Raw genomic sequence first — 20714 nt, 5'->3', positions numbered from 1 at the left:
TCCTCCTCCTCCTCCTCCTCCTCCTCTTCCTCCTCCTCCTCCTCCTCCTCCTCTTCCTCTTCCTCCTCCTCTTCCTCCTTCTCCTCCCCCCCCTCCTCCTGTTGTTATTTTTTTAAAAGCTAGGAAAGCTCATTATGGACGCAACATCAACTCCATTATAGATTTAATAAATCCTTCGGCCTAACACGGCCATCAATCATCCTCCACACTGAAGCGTTTAAAGCGGCTCTGCAGCCTCGGGCCGCTTTTTAAAGGTTGATTGGATTTTATTTATTAGCTCCACCAAGGAGGTTCTCAGCCCTGAGTGTAAGTCTAATAGACTGCGTAGCCGCGGCTGCTAATTGGCAGCGTGTCTTAAAAAATCAGAGTTTTCATCTTAATCCTTTTTCTGCTCTTTGAGTTAAATAACATCAACTGTAAAGCCTCATTTCCATAAAGTGTTCCCGCTCGGCTCTGAGCTGCTCGCTTTTCATTTTCCATTGACAAAAGTTGTGGATAAAAGGATTAACTGACGGAGAAGTGACGTCGTCCAGCAGCTGGATGGTATCACAGTGTGTGTGGATCATACTGTCGCTCTCCAGGACGTTTCCACAGTCCATAAGGTTGATGTTTGAGCCTGAACGTGTCAAATCATGTTCACGTGAAACCATTCTTGGCCAACGAGCCACACCGGTGTTTATTCTCCACAGTTTCGTGACACACTGACCAGGTGATTTCACATCCATGTGACGAGAGAGAGAAATATAAAACTCAACCTGAACATGAAGAAATGTTTATTTTTAATTTATCTGAGGTTCAACAGAATCATACGTAGCGAACATCTGGTCCGGAGATCGAGCTTCCAGTTTGTGTCGAGGATTAATGAATGTTTTACCAGCAGAGTCATCAAGTTTTACAGCACCGAGTTGAGCAGCACCGGCTGCTCGGGCCTCCAGGCGGGTTCTGGTGGCGACTCACGACCAACCAACCTGTTTCTAAAAGTCAGCGTGTTCAGCTCTCAGTGCTTCTCGTCCTGATTGTCCTTCAAACATCTGCTGAGTTTTCCTGTTTCATCATGTTCACTCTCAGCTGCGTTTCCTGTGAAGCTGTTTCATAATAAAGGCTTTTTAAATGACGGGGGCCTTTTATTGTGAAGGAGTTACAGGAAATGAAACATGTTTGTAGCTGCATTAGTGGAGCCACGTTGTTAGTGGTGACTCTACGTAGCATCACAATCACAGAAACCCCTGCAGAGCCGAGTCAAACCGGGCAGAACCGGTATGTGCTGTCAGACTGAACGGTGTGGCAGCCAACACGAATCATCCAGCTGCTTCCTGTACAGACACTCGTTCTGACACACATCCAGCCGCGCTACATTATTCAGAAGACGTATTTCAGAGGGCTGTGGAGCCCAACCGGAGCTCAGGTGATTCACCTGCCCGGCGTGTTACATTGTGTGTATGTTGAACAGTTTCCTGATCAGACTCTCGTTCTTATTAAACCCGCTCGGCCCGCTGAGCAGAAACAGAAGTCATTTTCCAGTAAAACTCCCCTCGGCACTCAGCGTCGTATAAAAAGAGCCTCGCAGAGAACAATAGAGCAATTTCATTCTCAATCTCTGCCAAATTACACGAAAGATAAACTCCGCCCTGCTCCGATCCGCCGGCTCTCTGCAGCGAAAGGTAATCAACTAATTAGGACGCGAGTCTGACCCGGGACTGATTCTGACTCGTGTGTCCGGCTTCCATTCTGCTTCACTGCTTTGATGTTTGAATTAGGAAAAAGAATCAGATTTTTTTTTTGTCCTCACATGTTTTTTTTGGTTTTTTTTAGTAGAAGGTGGCGACTTTTTCTCCGTCCGGCTGCAGATTTCCTGCGACCGGCTCAAACCGTGACCAGTTTCTCCCTTTGAAGATCATCTTTCTATTAGAAGCAGGAGGTGCAGAGGTGGCGCTCATTACACGCCGCTGATAAAACGCCGTGTGACCAGTTTAATCTTGTTGCATTGGTTCCACATTCCAGTACCGCGCTCAGATTTATGGACAGAACTAATGTTTTTTATCATAAAAAAGAGGAAGACTTCAGGCGGAGACAGAAACAGTTTTAACTCTCTGGACTGAGATTCTTTGACTTCTGAAGAGATTTGACTCTAAACTACTGAAAGGCAGATATAAAAACACTGTGTTATTGTCTAATTCACTGTTTATTTATAATATGTAATTCAACTTAAGAGCAATTAAAACTGTGATGAGTTTTCTGCTCAGGTCCACAAGTCCTGGAGGAATAAACACACTGACACTCTTCAGATTCTGTTCTGATCCGACACTCACAGATTCATCTTCACTCCTGTTGATCGGCCCGACTGCAGCAGTGATCCGGAGCTGACCTCCAGGTTCTGACCTGTCCACTGCTGGCTGGAGCTGCTGGAGGAGAAATGGACTTTACTTCATGAACGTAACGTTACTGTCGTGATTTCTGAGAGAAGGTGAGGCAGAAACACACGAGAGACACAGAGGACGAGGAACTGAAGACAAACTTCCAAAAATCCCAAACCATGAAATAAAAAAAGTGCAGACAGACATTAGAACCAGTCACACTGCAGCGAGTCTCCGCCGCCTCCGTGGGAAAGTTTCAGCGGTACAGTTTCCACCTCTGGTGATAGAATCAGAGGCGCATTACTGGTGAACAAACCATCAGCCGTCACAAACATCTGAGCTGACATAATGACACAACAGCATCTGTATCAGAGGTGGAGCTGTTTCGATGCTGAGATGTTACGTATGATGTCTTCACCAACACATAAACTCCTGGACTCTGTCAGGCAGGATGAGATCCACTCACTCACAGCAAACCAGCAGAAAAAAATGACCTTGGTGGAAGTTGTTACAGGATTTAATGTGTCTCCAATATTTTAGTATAAAAATGTGTTTTTCATTCTGTCTTCTTTCCTTGAGGCGACGTGAGGAGAGCAGCCAGACACACAGTTACATGATTCAGTCCCAGATGTTTACTGAGGCATCACGGACAACAAACCTCAGGTTTTACTCATACAGATCATTTCTTCTCCTGTGAAGATCAGTGTGTCAAGGTTTCTGTGTGTGTGTGTGTGTGTGTGTGTGTGTGTGTGTTGCCGTGTTGTGTTTGTTTTCAGCCTCCTGTGTGGTTCTTTGTTGCTTGTGCATTAACGTGATTGGTTCTTTCCCAGCTGGTCCATTAGCAGTGCAGTGATGATGAGGTCCTCCCTAAACTCTGATAACACACGGCTGTCCATCAAACTGCCTGAGCACAATTATCCCCGTGTGTGTGTGTGTGTGTGTGTGTGTGTGTGTGTATTAACGAGCTGATGCACTCTGAAGGTAACACAATCACAGATCCCTCAGTGAAAGTTAATGAGTCAAATCACTGTTATTAGTCCCGTCCTCCTTCCACACGCGTTCACATTAACACACACACAAACAACAAATCTGCTGATTATGAAACACAAACACAACAGACTGAAATATTGTCACATATTCTCATCTACAAACGTCACTTTCATCAAACAAAACGTCCTGCAGACTTCCTACCACACAGCTCACCAAATTAACACGTACGTGTTCATGTGTATCGCGCGGATCAGATCACATTAAATATTATATGTACTTTTAATGAAACCTGCTGCGTTCGTGGCGACTGAACCGAGCCTGAAGTCGTTCTTCCAGTAAACATCAGGCTCGGTGGTGTTTTATAGTTTCTGTGACGTTATGTTAAAATCCAAGAGAGCAATCAATGGAGCCTGTGAAACATTTATGTGTTTGTGTGTTTGATGCCTATTAACCTGCTTTACTAGGATGCCAGTAAGTGTGTGTGTGTGTGTGTGTGTGTGTGTGTGTGTGTGTGTGTGTGTTGTTGGCTGCAGGTCGATCTCAGTCTTTACTGCAGGTCCTGACCTCACGCTGCTGTAAACGTCAGTCCCTTCTGCACTTTATTGAATGTGAAACATGTTTGTTGTGGCCTTTAAAATTTCCCTCTCTCGGGACGTGTCGAGGTCACGGTCGCTGCGGAGAACTTCAACAGAGATCTCCCTTCAGGTGGTACCAGTGAGGTTCTGTAGAGCCTTCCTGTGCCGGGCTGTGATGATCCATGCCAGTTTGTGATGTTTCCACTCAGCAGGCTTTCTGTTGCTCCTCTGTAATGAATAATGAAGACAGCGCTCCGATTAGACGATTCATTTTGCCACACAGTCGTTTCAGGTCCAGAGATGTTATCAGAACCAGCAGCTTCACTCAGCAGGATTTTTCTCACATCCTCTGTGGAGGCTGACGGTGGCCGGTCGTCTGCAGGCAGAGGAGACTTTACAGCATGAAATGTGCTCATCCAGCAGTGAGCTTTTCTTTACATAGAGCTCAAACTGCAAATAATGAAACCTAAAGGAGAGAGAAGACTGAACGAGTAACCGTCAGGATGAAGTTCAGATACCTCCCACCACCTCGTCAACGTATGTGAAGCGTGCAGATGGATCTCTGTCCAGTAATTATATCTCAGTGTGTTTTCTCGCAGCGTTGCGGCCGTGCTGCATTATGTTCCTCCACCTGCAGCCTGTTTACGCGCGTGCAGCTCTTTGTGTTTGCAGCATCACGACGCTCCTCTGCAGCTGTTGGCAGCTCGCCTGTTTCCTCGCACACGTATCCATACGCCCGTCTGCTGTCCACCATATGTGACCCCCAGCCTGCATCCGTCCTGCCCTCCGCTCTGCGTCTGCCCACACACGCTCACCGCTTCGTTATTTTGGCATAATTGCGTTAATGAGATATTCACGCGGCGCTCGTCTACAAGCCTTCATTAGCAGATAAGAGTAGAGGATCAGATAGGACGTGGGAGAGAGAGAGTGGAGGTCTTGTTTTATCGTGTCCGTCCCGCTGACCTCTGTCACCAAGAGGGATTTCAGCAGAGCAGCGAGCGTTGACTTTGACTTTGAACGGGTCAGAACCGACCGTGTCGAGGCCGGCGGAGCTTCAGTCGCTGCTGCCATGGAAATCCACTGGATGAAAGTCGGCAGTCAGAGAGAAGTGTTTCACTTTCAGGCTAATTATACGACACGCGCAGAAACTCACAGAGGTTAGCATTTAATTTAAGGTGGTGAGAAAATGAAGCGTGGTGATAAAAGCTGACATAACAACCACCTTCAGCCGCTAATTATACACTTACATCAAGGTGAGTCAGGGACAGTTTGACTCTTCTGCGCTGATGTTTGTTCACACTGAAGTATGAAGAGTCCTGCAGCACACATCAGCAGCACCACACACTGACCGCCTTTCAGAAAACAACTGTGAAGACAGAAGAATGAGTCCCAACGCTGGAAATACTGAAAACATTAAGAAGTTTCCACCCAACTCAGTGTGAAACCTTGTTCAATCATCTGTGAGTCACAGATGTGGAGCTGCAGCAGGTAACTCACATCTGGGAGAGAATGAAGCTCGACCGCGATGTTAAACGAATTCACCCAGATCCTGCTGACAGAGGAGGCGTTTGTTTAACCTTCCATCTGTACATACATTAATGTGGATACATTCATGGGTTTAATCAAACAGACAAACTGTAATATAGCACGATTACAATCACATCACCGCGCTGCACTCACTGCCCTGCTGTAAACAGTCATTAGTGCAACGAAATGAGAAACAGGAACAAGAGAGGAGGTGACGGGCAGGAAGGAGAAGAGAGAGACGAGGACGTTCTCAGTTTTATCATCTGTAAGTAGATTTAACGAGGCTGCAGAGAGGAAGTTCAACACAAAGAAAACATTCAAACACTCGTAAATATTCACTGCTGCAGCTAATTACTGACTTAACACAGATCACCTGTGTTTGCTCTGATTGTCTCTCCTGCTGCTGTTTCATTTTTCATTATTTATGTTTCTGAAACTGGAGATAAAGTACAGCGAGAACATTTTACCTCTCATCTCTTATCACACCGTCTTATATTTTCACAGTCACGCGCTCGTTGTGACTCGTAAGTAAAGGAAATGAAAGATGGAGCGCGGAGCGGAGAGGGAGGCAGACGGGTGGAGCTCGGAGCAGATTGGACGAGAGCCTCTCAGCAGCTTCGAGAAGCAACAAGAGGCTCAACCAGCTCTCGTTACTGGTCCTCGGCCAGCTGTGATCCAATAACTGCAAGTTAGGAGCGCTCATCAATCCACAGCTAATGGGCTGTGGAAAGTGCTACAGAGACTCTTATCACGTTGGAGATGAAACTTGAGGATTTCTGGGCTCGCGCCCAGCCGGGGACGCTGTTAGGCCTCCATTTGCATCACTGCGTGCCCCCATTCAGCTGATGGTGAGCGGAATGACAATTCTTCAGTACAACAGGCTCAGAAAGAGCTGAAAATGTATTTGAGACTGACAGTGAAGGATTCCCCAGTGAGTGTGATTTACCCAGAATCCAGCCTGTTTCATAGAACTTTTAATTCCTTACTCCAGACGAGCTGGGCTCACAGCCCAGGAGTGACTAACATTTACTCTTAATGCATTCCAGGCCTGATCTGAACCTCAGATTAGTCACCTCTGCTCAGCTGCAAACTCAATTTTAGAAATGAACCCAGAGCGAAATGGCACAGAGACACAGAGAGTTAAAATGAGGACAGCTGAGGGAGAAAGTTTAGAAGACGCGAGGGAAACGAAGCAGCGAGAACTTTTACTGGGAGTTTATATTCACACAGGATCAGAATCAGAACCTGCAGAGTCCATCAGCCAACGTGTCCGTCGGTGTTAAAGTCTCTGTGAAAATGCAGCTCACCTCAGCCCTCGAGACAAAACTGTGGTCCAAAATGTTACAAATCTGTTCTGATCATTAACCTCCACATCTAGCAGAGACGTCAGGCTGATCGGAGCAGTGCATGCTGGGCCGTCTGTCTGATCAATCATCTAAAACACGTCTCACCTGTCAGAGTGAGAACGACCTGTAAGTTCTTCCACCTGCTTCCTTGTTCACGTCTGAAGCCGACTGCACATCGACAACGAGCTGCGCTTCTGTTTGTGATTCAGCCGGCGTGGGAAAGCGGCTGAAGCTGAAATCTGTTCTGAATGACAACACGCAATCATTAGTGTGTGTTTGTGGTGGAATAATTCGAGCAGCACGCCGCCTGGTCGAGCGCCGTTTGGCTGCCGGCTGCCCAACAGTTTGTTGTGCGCGGCCCAGCCGGAGATTTAGGACGAGACGGCGGCTATTTGGTGCTCCTCCAGACCAGCTGGTGCACGGGATCAAGCTGTTAATGGCAAATTATCATGCTATTAATCTCCACGAGCGCTGGGCCTTTGTCAAAAGCCTGTGCTGTAAAAAATGTCACTGGCTTATAAGCTGAACTCCTCCTCGCGTCTGAGCGATGGACGGCGAGAGACGTCCGGGGTGAGAGGAGACGAGCAGCAGAGCAGAGCCTCTCCATCTGTTGTCACGGTGACCAGTTTCCTTTGGCTGCTGAACTCGAGTCTTTTCATGGTTCAACCTAAGAAACCTTCGTTTCTATATTTACTGTTGATTTGTTCCAAAAAAAATCCTTTCACAGTTTTGCAGTTCTGCAGAAGTTGTTGCCGTGTTTCTTCACCTGCCTGCAGATCAGCTGTTCCATCAGCTGACAGAACTCCACACTGTGACTGATTTATATTTCACTCTTAATTACGTTCAGGTCACGAGCTCTCTTTGTGCTCAGCTGCTGCGACAAATGAACCCAGCGAGCATCAACACGAACGTTAACGGCGCCGACGGGTGAAGGGTGGAGGTCGTCTGCTTCACCTTCCATTGTCTTGCTGAGGGATTTGAAACGAGCGAGTCACAGTTCAGCTCAGAGGAGAAAAATGGAGCTTGAAGGACTATTATGTGACGGGATGACACAGCCGTAAAGATTCATCCAATTTTATGGCCGCATACAGCCGAGACATTAACTCTGTCGGCCCATTCATCCAGCTGACAGCCAAGTGTGTGTGTGTGTGTGTGTGTGTGTGTGTGTGTGTGTGTCTTCAAATTTGCTTATATAAATTGAATTATCTTCAGCCATGTATCTAAATACGTCAGTATTAAACGACTTAATGTTGGCTGCAGTCAGAAGCTGCAGTTTATCAGAGCGAAGCTGCTGTTCTGTTGTTAAACTGCAGAGACGGATGGAGAGCGCTCAGCTCGCCACTCCATAAACCACCAGACGCTCAGCTGTGTGAAAATACGTTTATAGCTTAAAGTCCTATTCACACAGGACTAGTATCACCTGGGGTCCTCTGGTAATTTGTAATAATTGCAGAGAGAAATCCGTCGGTGGCAAGACTCAGCTGCTCGATGTCAAGTTGTGAATCACTTCGATGCCATAAGAACTTTTATTTCTGACATGTTGTTGCGAGTATTTTGTGATCGCATTTAAGATTGTTCTGTTATTTGTCTGTAGTTGATGTCACATGACGCTGAAACATGGCGGATCAAAGTCACCGATCGTTTCATTCGTCATTCAAACACTGAAACCAGCAGTCGTCCATGTTGCTCCCACAGTCTGACATGAAAGAGAAGAAAGAAAGAGAGAAAATGGCGACATCACGCGGTGTAGATCATCACTTTCACGTGCCTGAGTGGCAGAAATCATGACGTAAGGGTAAAACATCTGGTGACGCAACCAGGAAATGCTCCAAAGGCTAGACCGTCACATTTAACAACGGCTGACCAGGTTAACAAGGTCTCTGAAGGACTCGCCGTCACAGACCACAGAGACCGAGTCCTTCAGAGGACGCAGACCCTGAACTGAGACACAGAAACTGTTCCTTCCTCACCGAATTTAATGAGCTGCAGTGATTATTTTTCGTTTGACGTGCCTCATTTTCACACTGACCAGGATGAGTTTGTCTCTCATCTGGTTTTGAGATCCTCATCACCACATGGAACAACAGCAACAACCTCTAAAACAACCACACAAGCCAGCGTGGAACCAACGTACAGAAGCTAGCAGCTGTTACTCTGGCAGAGATTTACTCGTTTCAATGCCACGACTCTCCTCCCAACATGCACACCAACCTTTGTGGCTGGTCACAGTTCTGTGAAGATCAGTCTGGGTCTTGCAGAACCTCTGATTCTTAAAAGTTTCCTAACATGGACTTGGGTGACTGTTTTAATGACTGGACAGAAAATGAATGACTTGTCTGTGTTCGTTATGTGTTTGGGTGTTTGACTGATCCCCTTGGACGGTGATTCAAATTGTTGGCAGGAACAAAGAATCCAAACACACGCGGCTTACCAGCTTTAATAACCGAGAACAGACGGACTGTAACAAAGTCTGAAGTCGTCACTATTTCACTGTTTCACTGTGATGGAGGAGAAATTAGGACTTGACTGAAGAAAGAAATATGTCAGGACAGAAGATAATATTTCCTGATTACTGATTATTTTTAAAGCTCTGTTTTAAATATAAAACAGAGACATAAGATTCACCCGTCTGTTCGTCTCATTCTTACAAGAATAAAGATAACTCTGGATAATTAAGCGTCAGCTTCTCTAAACGTGTGACATCTCGTCTATGGCTCAAACCTCCATATACAGATTTAATTACGTGAGATAAAAAGTTTATCGATCTCTCCGTCCTGTTTTCTTCAGGACAGGAAATGATTCAGGCCTCCGGCTGTAATCAGCCTCTCCGATGGTTCGCTGGATTTTATTGGCAGCACAGTAAACTGAGGACAATCGTCAGTGCGGTTGGGCCTGACGTGATTTGTCTGTAAATCCATGTTTTTTTTTTATGCATCGTGTTAAAGTGCACATTAAGCCGTCTGACTCCTGTTTCTTCTCGTACTGAGCAGATCCCTTGAAAGACGGAGGATGTGATAAACAGTCTGGAGCAATTTATTGTGAAATCCTCTGGTTTTATTTTTATTCAGATGTTTGTATGAAGGAAGGAAAAACCGATTGTCTGTGATGTGTTTTAAAAACAGTTTGAGAGCAACAACTGAATCAAACCAGCATGAAGATCCTCAAAACTCAAAGACTTCTATGTGAGGTTTCCACCTTTTATGACCTGCATGATGTCGTCAGGAAACCAAATATTAATTAAGTATTTTTCTCAGCACAGACAAGTTAAAACTGTTTCTTTAAGTTGTGACCTCAGGTTGAGGTTGGTCAGTGGCAGGAAACATGTTTTGGCCCATTTGGGTCGCCACAATCACAGATGGAGATGATCCGACTTCCTGTTACAATAGCCGGTTTGGGTTCGACACAACAGACAGATGGTAAAGTCTCCAGGTGTCCTTCAGACGGTCCAGTTTGGCAGCTTTGTTGGCTGCAATCACAGCACCACCATCTCCTCCACCTCATGTCAAGTTTTGGTACAATTGTTGACCTCAGACGTATCTGCGGTTTTGCAGCAATGTTAGCTGCTAACATTATATCTCAGAGACTGAGCTGAATGAAGCCTGGCAACATCATGGTGACACCGAACGAGTTATAGTTAAACTCTCGCCAAAAAGCAACCTAGACTTTTTTTGTGAATGTATATGAGTCAAACCTTTGTGTAAAAGCATAATTACGATGAAAGAGGCACTTTTAAGATTTAACGTAGTTAGTTTCGGGCAAGCTCATTTTCAGTGGGATTGCTACGGGCACTTTTACGAGCATCAAAACCTCTATTTTTAAAACAGTAAGAAGTCTCGACACAGCATGAAACTTTGCTGGTAGTATCACCAGGGTCTCTACACATGAACACCAGCATTGAGAACATTGTGTATTGTTTGTCTGCCGTCATGGCAGACAAAAAGTGTCGTATCCCGATGTACGATCTAACAGGAAGGCTTGAGCGGTCCAGCACTACTCTCCTTCCTGTTAGGTCGTACTCGTCTAAGGTCACGTCTAAGGTCACGTCTAAGGTCACGTCTAAGGACACGTCTAAGGACACGTCTAAGGTCACGTCTAAGGTCACGTCTAAGGTCATGTCTAAGGACACGTCTAAGGACACGTTTAAGGACATGTCTATTGTCTGCCGTCATGGCAGACAAAAAGTGTCGAACCCCGATGTACGATCTAACAGGAAGGCTTGAGGAGCGGTCCACCACTACTCTCCTTCCTGTTAGATCGTACTCGTCTAAGGTCACGTCTAAGGACACGTCTAAGGTCACGTCTAAGGTCACGTCTAAGGACACGTCTACGGACACGTCTACGGACACGTCTAAGGTCATGTTAAGATTTGTACCAATACTTGACACGAGGTGGAGGAGATGGTGGTGCTGTTATTGCAGCCAACAATGCTGCCAAACTGGACCATTTGAAGGACACCCAGAAACATTGTGAGAGTTTCAATTTAAGGTCTTTCATAAAAAATGTATCGATGAAGAAGTTATAAAGGTTTGTGGGATGTTTGATTCCCTGCGTTACCTTCAATTTAACCTCACTGAAGCCATGTTTCCACGAACCATTCTGAGCAAATGAAGTCGGCTATGCAAAGCGTAATATTGTCAGAGGACGACACAGCTACGTGGCTACAGTAGCAAACAGATGCTGGAGGAGACGAAATGGAGAGAAGTGTTGAGGGATTAATGTTGACAAGGTGTGTTGTTCTCTTTTGTTTCCATCAAACATTTTGTGAATTGACTCTGATTCGCAAAAGACAAAAACCAGAGGACATTAGCATAAAATTTCTAGTGCAATATTCTTCAACCAAACTTTAGTCATGGCGACAGACTCAACAAGAAACAGTTCCAGCACATTTCACCTGAATAGGTTCATGTGAATGTGCCTCAAGCTTTGAACACAGGTAGCGGACAGACAGGTGAACTCACAACTGGCGTGTGTTTGGTCTCGTGCTGCCATCTGATTACAGTGACACACACATGAATTTGTCTCTGCTGTGTGTTGATCTGTGTCCACGTCAACACGCTGCAGAGAAACTATCTGTCTCAGCTTCAAGACTTCTGCTGTGTTTCTCGCTCGGTTCACTTTGTTCTCAGAGGAACCTGCGAACACAAACAAACTGAGAAATGTAAGAAGGCGATGAAAAAATCATAAGCAAGCAAGAAAACAGCAGCAGACAGAGCGTTAACAAGCCTGCCGGGACCGACAGCGTTCAGCACCTCAGGTTGTTGTCCAGCTGTCGGCAGGTTGGCAGGTGTCAGCGGTGATGCTGCCGGTTGTGGGTCGTTAATGTCATTTTGTCTGGTTTATTCATGTCAGCGTGGGTTAGCATTAGCTGCTAAACCTGTGAGAACAGAAGTGTCCCAGCGTGACGCACCACAAAGAGGATTTAAGGTTAATTCTCACTAAAGTGAATAATAGAAACATGCTGTCAGGTTCAAACTCCGCGTGAAATATGAAGCAGAATTTTTAAACACAGAACCACAGCGCTGTGTTTGATCCGTCTCCAACACCCCGTAGGATTTGTAATATAACACTGTCATCCAAACTGTTGACTCAGTGTCTTTTTTAATAGGTGTGGGCATTACTTTTTATAGTGGGGGACACCCTGCCAAGGCCAAATGGTGTCATCCCCGTCCCTTCCTGCCAGCCGCTCATTACCAACACTTCAGGATGTGAAGTGACGTCAGGGTTCTGCTCTGCTGCAGAGAAAGAGGACGGTGGAGCTGAACAGAACCAGAAGCTGAAACCCAGCAGCAGCAGCAGCAGCAGCAGGAGAAGAGATGATTCACAGGTTGAATAACAACTTTCTGTACACACAAAAAGCTTCTGACACTCAAACTGTGAGCAGAAATGTGTTCGCGAGCACGTCTCCATCCACCTGACAGCTGAGCAGAATCAAGGCGAGTTTTATCTTGACACAGAGTTTTTTTCTGGCACTGAACTGGATTCTTACATGATGAAGGCGAACACTGCACTCACCTGGACTGTAGATGCTTTGATATACACACATATATTTATAATGCTGTATGTATTGTTCATATCTGATTCAGCTGCTTGTTCTCAGTGGAATGATTCACCACTAAAAGTTTCAGCCAAACCACAGACGAGTTGAAACTTTTCTTTTTGTTACAAGTTTATTTAGGTCCAATTTTATGTTGTGGTGATGTTGTGCTGATGCTCCTGTTATGTTTAGGCACAAAAGCACTTGTTATGATTTGGAAAGAACATGTTTTGACTTAAAATACCCTTTTTTCCTCAAAAACACGGCTAGAACATGTCTCATTAAATACATCCTGTAGTTTCTGTAGTTTCCCCAGTAAACACCACGACCCGTTCAGCCGTCACAGCTGCTTTCACACTTACAAATTGTTGAAACTCACTGTTGAATTGCGGTCTCTGGCTCACCTGCCTCGTCACCTGTAACTCCACCATCATCCCTCCACCTTCAGATAAGACAGTCAGACCCAAAAACACGTCATGTGAACACGTTATCTAGAAATATCAATACAAATGTGAACATATCCTGGTGACAGTTATAAACTCATACTTGCACTGAAAATCTTTCTGTAATAATCTTTATGTCTGGATTTCTCTTTATCTGCAGCTCACAGTTGGCTCAGTACTGTAGAGGTCCATGTCTTACCTGCAGGTGAGGAGGCTGGTGCATGCACTGACTTGAGGTAACGGTGTGTTTCATTTGTTCGCCTGTTGCTATAACTCCCAGTGACTCAACATCAAGTGAACTTTGAAACCTTGACTGTGAACATTGAGTCACATCAGGCAGCTTAGATAAAAACTCCCATGATCCCATGCTACTTCACGACATCATCCAATTATGTCTGTTGTTTTCATTATCTCGGTTGAGGGAAGTCACACGCTGTGTTTTCAGACACTTTTAAAGTTCTGGGCTGATTTTTAAACTCAAACCTCTCTGAATATCGTTCCTTTACTGTCCAGCTGCCAAAATCTGTGAGAGAGGATCTGAGCAGATGAAAAACATGAACGCTCAGCAGCAGCGAGCGGCGCTCTCAGTGCTCTCTGGACTTTTTCGCCCCGGGTTTCGTCCCTCAGGCTGTTCTATCTTGTTAGAGAAGGTTGTCAGGATGAAGAAAACCTGAAAGGAAACCTGCTGACACGACTCAGGGCTGGTAAAAAAATTAAATCACCGCGCAGCAGTTTGTAACAGAGACGGATCTGTGCAGCTGTGAAGTTACCACAGTGACAAACAGCTCATCCTCCTTCAACAGTTTCAACATAAACAGTCAAATCAAGTGTTTGTATTTGTGAAGGATTCACCAGAAGTTTGTGCTGGTAGATTTTATGGTCAATGCTGCAGTGACAGCTGATCCATCTGTATGACAGTTAAACTTTGTAAAAAAAACTTTTTTGCTGCTCGTCGTCTCAGGATATAAAAATGGAAATCAGAAAAGTGGATTCTGCTGCTCTGACATGTTTCTGTGTTGAAATTTAATCACATCTGGAATCCACAGCACCTGATGTAAGAAAAGCCGACACAGCATTTATTTTTCATTAAGACAAAAAAAAAAGAAAAAACTTCCCCAGGGTTTCGTCGTCTACGCGTCCTGGGCGGGTGGAGACAGTCTCATTGATGTAATCAGAGCTCCTCAGTGAGAATGACACCTGTGATTATCGAAGTCATTATGCAATCTGTTTATGGGATCATTGCAAGTGGATTTAATTAAAGTGAAATTAAACTTTTCCTCATTTAGTGTGTGAGCTCCAGGGAAGCCTCTCGAGGGCCCCTCAGAGGCCCCTGAACCCGCCTCAGGAGCCGCTGATCTAATCAGCCTGTCGGATGATGAATCATTACATTAATCAGAGAGTAAGTGATTGAACAGGAGGTCGGTCAGCGAGTGGCTTATACAACCACGACCTGATGTCTGACTTCATGATGTCACAGCAACCAGACTGTAGTCACGTCACACGGCACGATCTGATGGTCCGTCTCAAAGTGACGCTTTACTTTAACTGTATTTGGTATCAGCCGGATGAGCACCAGCGTTCACATGTGAATTATACAGAGCAGAGATGAGGCCTGCAGCCGGCTGACAGTGATTCCTGTGACAGCGGAGGCAGAGAGGGAGACAAACTCGATTAATCGTTGCCGGTAGCGTCCCGGGAGGCGAGCTGAGGCTGAGAGGAGGCGACAGATGAGGGGAGGAACAATTTAACCCCCAGCCGATTCCTGTCAGCTCTCGTCCACGCTGCGTGGCAGACGGTACAGTAGCTCTGTGGAGGAAAATTAACTGAAGTGAGAGTCAGAGCTGCTGCGCTGAAGAGCTGATGAGAGAACAAACCTCTCATGTTCCCAGATGTCACTGTTGCTGTCACTGACGATGCTGATTTCATTTAAAATTCATGATTTTTGAAATATCAACACTTTCCTGTCTGAAAAAGTGAATCCGATGCTGAAGCGAGTTAAACCTGCATTCTCTGTGACGGCCAGCAGGAGGCAGCTCCTCTGGTCTGACTGGAAGGCTAACGACGCTACAACTCACCTGACCTCTGACCTCAGGAAACAGTTTCCTGATGAGTGTGTGGACTCGTGTCATTCGCTTCAAGTCTTCTTTAACACAGCCTGATGTTCATGTAGAGTGAAACGGACCAGCTCATCGTGCTCAGATCCAAACACGAGGTCCTCTGCAGCTCCACCAACTGATATCAGTGGATTCATCGACTCTGAATGTGATCAATCATTTGTTTTATAATGTTTTATCAACGTCATTATGACTTTCTGGAGTAATGCGAGAACTTTGTAGTGATACAAAAAGTAGTAAATAGTTTTCTCAAGGTAACGTTGCATTTCTACTGTCGCTGAAGCTTCCAGGACAGTCAGAGAAGAAGGAAGTCGTGTTATTGTCCTGTTGCCGACACAAGGAGAGACGTTTTTGTGCTTATTTGCCTGAAACAGTCTGATTACTTTATCGTACATTAGCTGTAAATTAGCAGGCAACAGCCCGAACTGAGAGTGTGTCAGTGTGTATCTGAATTCAAGTCAGCACTCAGCAGAGATTCGGGTTCTGGTTCTGGTTCTCTCTCTCCTCTCTGTAACATTACGTTCACGAAGCAGAGACACCGGACGACACTGCTGCAGTCAGGCTGATAAACAGGAGTGAATTTCAGAAGTAATCTCATGGCTCTCATCTCAGGATGTTCAGCTCGGTGACTGCAGGTTTTTGTACTCAGATGCATCTTTATATCTTTTTGATGTTTTTGTTTTTGTTTGCTGATTCAACCTGAAGAAGAGCTCCAACTGTGAGTCACCAACAGACTTGAGTACTGAAATAGCTCCTCCCACTTCACAACTTGACTGCTAAGGCTAATGGGAACGTCACTAATCTGCTCGTAAACCAAAGTACGAGAGCACAAATTTGACCTTTTGACCTCAGTAAATAAAGAAACACATGAACGTGCTAAAGCTAAAGTCTGAACATGTTTATCGGCGGCACTGCAACTTCGTCCGTCACAGCCGAACGCCATCGAGCAGCTTAACATGGAACCACATCACAGCACAGCCACATGTTCTGCAGCTTATAGCTCAGATTAAAGGTTAATTAGATTCATGATGGCCGACATATTAACATACAGAAAGCTAATTATATTAACATGTATGTTCCTAACACCAACAGCTTAGCATGTCCTGACAAATTAAATCCAAAGCTGTGAATATTGTGTCAGCTCTCCAGCGTTCAGCCATCAACCAACATTTATGACTTTGAGTGCAGCACTTCGATTTGCATAAAAGACAACAACCTCAGCAGCCGGCCCAGCGGTGTTTATTTCACCTGAAAGAGTTCGTCAGTTTGTTCTCCCCCACCTGGATCATAATTCTCAATCATACAGGACATGAATATGTAGAGCACAACTTGGTTTTTTAGATATTTCAGCTCCCCTGAGCTCAGAGAGGAGCGCTGCCTGCTGCAGAGTGTCTGTTTGTGTGTGTTTGACTCAGTTTTATGCACACAAATCAAAATAAAAAAAGGTGAAAGTGACAAAGAATGATTGAATGTGTTAAACTCTCTGCAGCACACGTCTGAACGACATGCTGCTCCCCTCGCGATGCTTCCTGGTGAGTTCCCTCCGGTCGTCTGACGGCTGGAGATTTCTGCAGGTTCGTATTTCACATCCAAGTGTTAGAGGAGCTCAATAAAATGTCAATGTTGTCGATCTTTTATCTCTAAGACGTCAGTGTCCCAGGAGTTATGAAAAGCAGCCGTCTCTGAACCGCGGATATATATTTTGTGTGAGGAGCTGGAGGCAGAGGTCGGAGGATTTTTGCTTGTAATTCTTTGGCTTATCTGACAGCATTGAAAATCCTCACAACGGGAGATACAGTCCTTTACCTCACACTGGTGAGACGCACAATGAAACAGCACATTCAAGTTTTTCACTTTTCAGACAGAAGCTAAGAAACGTTCTTGGACATTTTTGTGTTGTGGTGTTTCGGCTCTGAGCCTTTGCGAGGAGGTTTCCCATGAAAGAAGTTGGCTGACAACTGAAACGCTGTTGCTTGGAGACGGATGCCGTCTCCTGTGGAAGTTAGACAGTTCTATATAAGGTTATATTTAACCTGGAGAACGTTTCTACATGTAACCTGAACTGTCAACCATCAGTGGTCGAGTCAGTCTGTCCTTTAACGACAGCGAGGGGAGGACCAGCTGTGCCGCTAAGCTACCGAGCTTAGCCTAACGATGTTAGCAAGATCTGAAACGATTAATCAATTAGTAACTCCACTTCACTCTGCACCCACTCAGATATCACAGCAGCCACATCACAGAACAACACTGTCAGAGCGGTGCAGAGCGTGACTCACAGTCGGAGCTCCAATCAGCGTCAAACTCTGCTGATGGAGCATCAAATATGAATGACTGCATCAGAGAATATCTCGCTCTCATTAACGTGGTACAACGAGGCTGTGGACATCTATGAGGAAGACTCCCAAGGTGCATTGCAGCAAAAAATCCCATCACCAACTGAAAATCAGCTCTGGAGGAGAGAGTGAGGTGCAGATCCAGACCTCCTGGAGGAGTAAACACCCAGAGTCACATCAGAGATCAGTTTTTAACTTCTGGATTAAAAAGGTGATTTATCTTCACTCCTGTTTATCAGCCCGACTGCAGCAGTGATCCAGAGCTGACCTCCAGGTTCTGTTCTGCTGACTGGAGCATGAGGGGGAATGACTTTACTGCAGAGAGGAGACAGAGAACCAGAACCAGAACCACATATGCTGAGTCCTGACTTCACTCAGAGGCTGAATCTAAACAAACACTCTTTCTGTTGCTCGCTAACTCGCTGCTGATCCAAATCAAAGTAATCAGGTTGTTTGTTGTAAATCACTCAAACAAGTCAAAGTCATACAGGAACACAATGATGAGCTCTGTTGGTTAAAGATCATTAAATAATTAACGTAGATGAAGACAATCTTTCTGACATGATCTGACATTCAGTTTGTTTTATCTGATGTTATGTTTCGTCTATATAAAGTGATATAAAGTGTCATTAATTGGAATCTGAGGACACCACGAGGTTAAAAACATCTGGATTTTGCCTCATCTTGTTTTGTATCTTCTCCATCCTGTCCTCGCGCTGCTCGTCCTCCCTCCTCACCAGTAACATGCTGTAATGGGCTCAGTGTGGGCCAGAACCTGCATGTAATGGTTATGGTGGCAGGCGCTGCCAAATGACCTGCATTAACGGCCGTCTGCACTCTTTTATCTCGTATTAAATTGAATTTTGCCGGTGAAATGTAATCGTTCTTTCATGACATTACATTTGCATTACGCTGCAGCTGTTTAACCGGTTCTGTTATCGAGGGCGGCTGTGTAACGCCGGACACTTTAACAATGTGTGATTTATGTTTACAGGGGCTGAATAAAATTGCAGGGACATATTGAAGTCATATTTCATGTTTTGTCACAGCTTTTAAACCCCGGAAGAGCTGCTGTATTTCAGCACATGGGTGACACGGGGCTGAAAGCAACAGAGATGTTGGTGTTTTAATTTAGGTGAGTGTCACACAGATAGTCTGTGAGGATCCACGACGGCTTTAACCTGCACAGCTGATTTGGTGGAAAAGTCAGTGGAGCTGAAAATATGAAGCACTTAGTTGATTAGTTTGGGAAAATTAATCTACACCAGTTTCACATCTTTATAAATCCAAACTTCTTTTAAATTTCTTCTCTGTTGTCGTGCTCGTGGTCGCCATCATTCTCCATCGATGCTGTGTGTGTTAATGCTAATTAGCCGTTAGCACATTATCTGACCAGATACGGGAGATGCAGACAGGAAACAGCTGATCAGTCACGTGAGTTGAATGTTCACTACGGAAGAGTTTCTTCTATAAATCGCTTTCAATCCAACATTTTCCACATTAACTCTGATTTGCATAAGACGAACAACATTTTTGAGAGTCTTTGCGGTGTCTATGTTGCTAAAATGTGCTTAAACGTTATAACGAACGTCCATCTACAGAGGAAGGCCATGAGATGTGGTTGAAAACATTTCTAAACATTTTTTGATCCGCTGCAGAACCTTTACGTGTTGGACTGTGCATGAACGAGGCCAGCTGGTGACAGCAAAGGTTAAAGATCAGGGCGTCCACCTCTCCCTCATGAGATGATTTGATAGATACATGAGCTACGCTTCGATTCAGGAAATACATTTTAATTATGGAACGATTCGATGTGATTCGATACGATGCAATCTGATACAGTTCTTGACATTTGCTTAATGTAGTTATTTATTCATATAGATGCTGTAGTTATCTTGGACCTCACTGAGTTGTGACTGGAAAAAGTCTTTAATATCCATGTTGTCGTCTTGTGTGTTCTTGCTTGTGCTAGTTGTAACGTTACTAACATTAACGTCCACATCCCACATGTAACTTTAGAACCAGGCCACCGACTGGTTAATGGTAAACTTAAATCGATAGAGGGTTCCGCGTATCTACGTAGTCGCATCTTTAATGTTAAAACCGGATACTGATTCGTATCAGTGAATCTTTAGATGGAAAAGGTGACCAAAGATCAACCTTGGTCCACACTGCAGAACACAGGAAGTCAAGTCAGTATGACCAGCATCAGGTAATGAACTGTTTAAACTCGAACATGAAGTCCAGCGAGAGTCGTTACGTGTGTTTGATGCTTCTAGTATCCGTCAGGGACGACTTGTGAAGAAATATCTATGAAAGAAATGTAGAAATGTCTTTCAGACGGCTCTGTGGCCTCTGAAGAATATCTTTAGAACAGCTAATGCATGTGCAGAAATAATTATGGAGCTTTTAATAAACCAACAAAAGCTGGAACAAAGTGCTGCATATTCTCTCTTTGTCCGTCTACACACACATGCAGGCCTCCTCCACATCAGTGTGGTCCCAACATCACTCTCCACTATAATGTCTTGTAATGAAAACCACGTCCTCAGTTTCTCCTCTGAGAGACTCCTCAGTGTTTTTTAATGCATTAGATTATTAGTTCAGCGTACAAACTGCTTTGCTTTGAATCCCCCAGTTTGCAGAAAGTCTATCAAACAACTTAAAAACTACTTTTTTTTTCCTGCAGCTGCGTCCCACTGTGACGCTTCAGGCGAGTCTATTATTTATTTTGCTTCCGTTTCTTCCGTCCCACTGAGCCGTCGTTAACACCACGAGGAATAAATGTCCTTCGAATGACTTCACTCACAGCGGCTCATTCAGACTCATTAAGTCTGCATGTCTCAAATCAAACCCACTTGTCTGCGACTGTTTGGGGGAATTTGGGGAGATAATAAGTCAACTTTTTTACAGGAGAAATAAAAAAATCTAATCTTCAACAAACATTAATTAAACTTTTTGTTCTGAGACTTCTTTTATATCAATCTAGCTAACGACA

At 44.8% G+C, this 20714-nt stretch overlaps 1 long non-coding RNA gene across 3 annotated transcripts; it reads right to left on the bottom strand.

Moving 5' to 3' along the window:
• Positions 1–2185: 2185 nt before the first annotated feature.
• Positions 2186–6033, bottom strand: LOC119017084. Of its 3 annotated transcripts, none has more exons than XR_005074334.1 (4): positions 5914–6033; positions 5417–5471; positions 5167–5285; positions 2186–2402 (listed from the first exon to the last, which is right to left on the bottom strand). It is a non-coding gene; the product is annotated as an uncharacterized LOC119017084 (long non-coding RNA). The 3 variants fall into 3 exon arrangements; XR_005074333.1 differs by having other exon boundaries at positions 5417–5468; positions 5914–5954; XR_005074335.1 differs by having other exon boundaries at positions 2186–2399; positions 5417–5468; positions 5914–5954.
• Between the last annotated feature and the right edge of the window lie 14681 nt (positions 6034–20714).

Source organism: Acanthopagrus latus, chromosome 3 (genome assembly GCF_904848185.1).
Source record: "Acanthopagrus latus isolate v.2019 chromosome 3, fAcaLat1.1, whole genome shotgun sequence".
Classification (NCBI taxonomy): Eukaryota; Metazoa; Chordata; class Actinopteri; order Spariformes; family Sparidae; genus Acanthopagrus; species Acanthopagrus latus.
The sequence above is the reverse complement of the archived record's forward strand: the minus strand, read 5'-3'. Positions and strand labels throughout refer to the sequence as shown.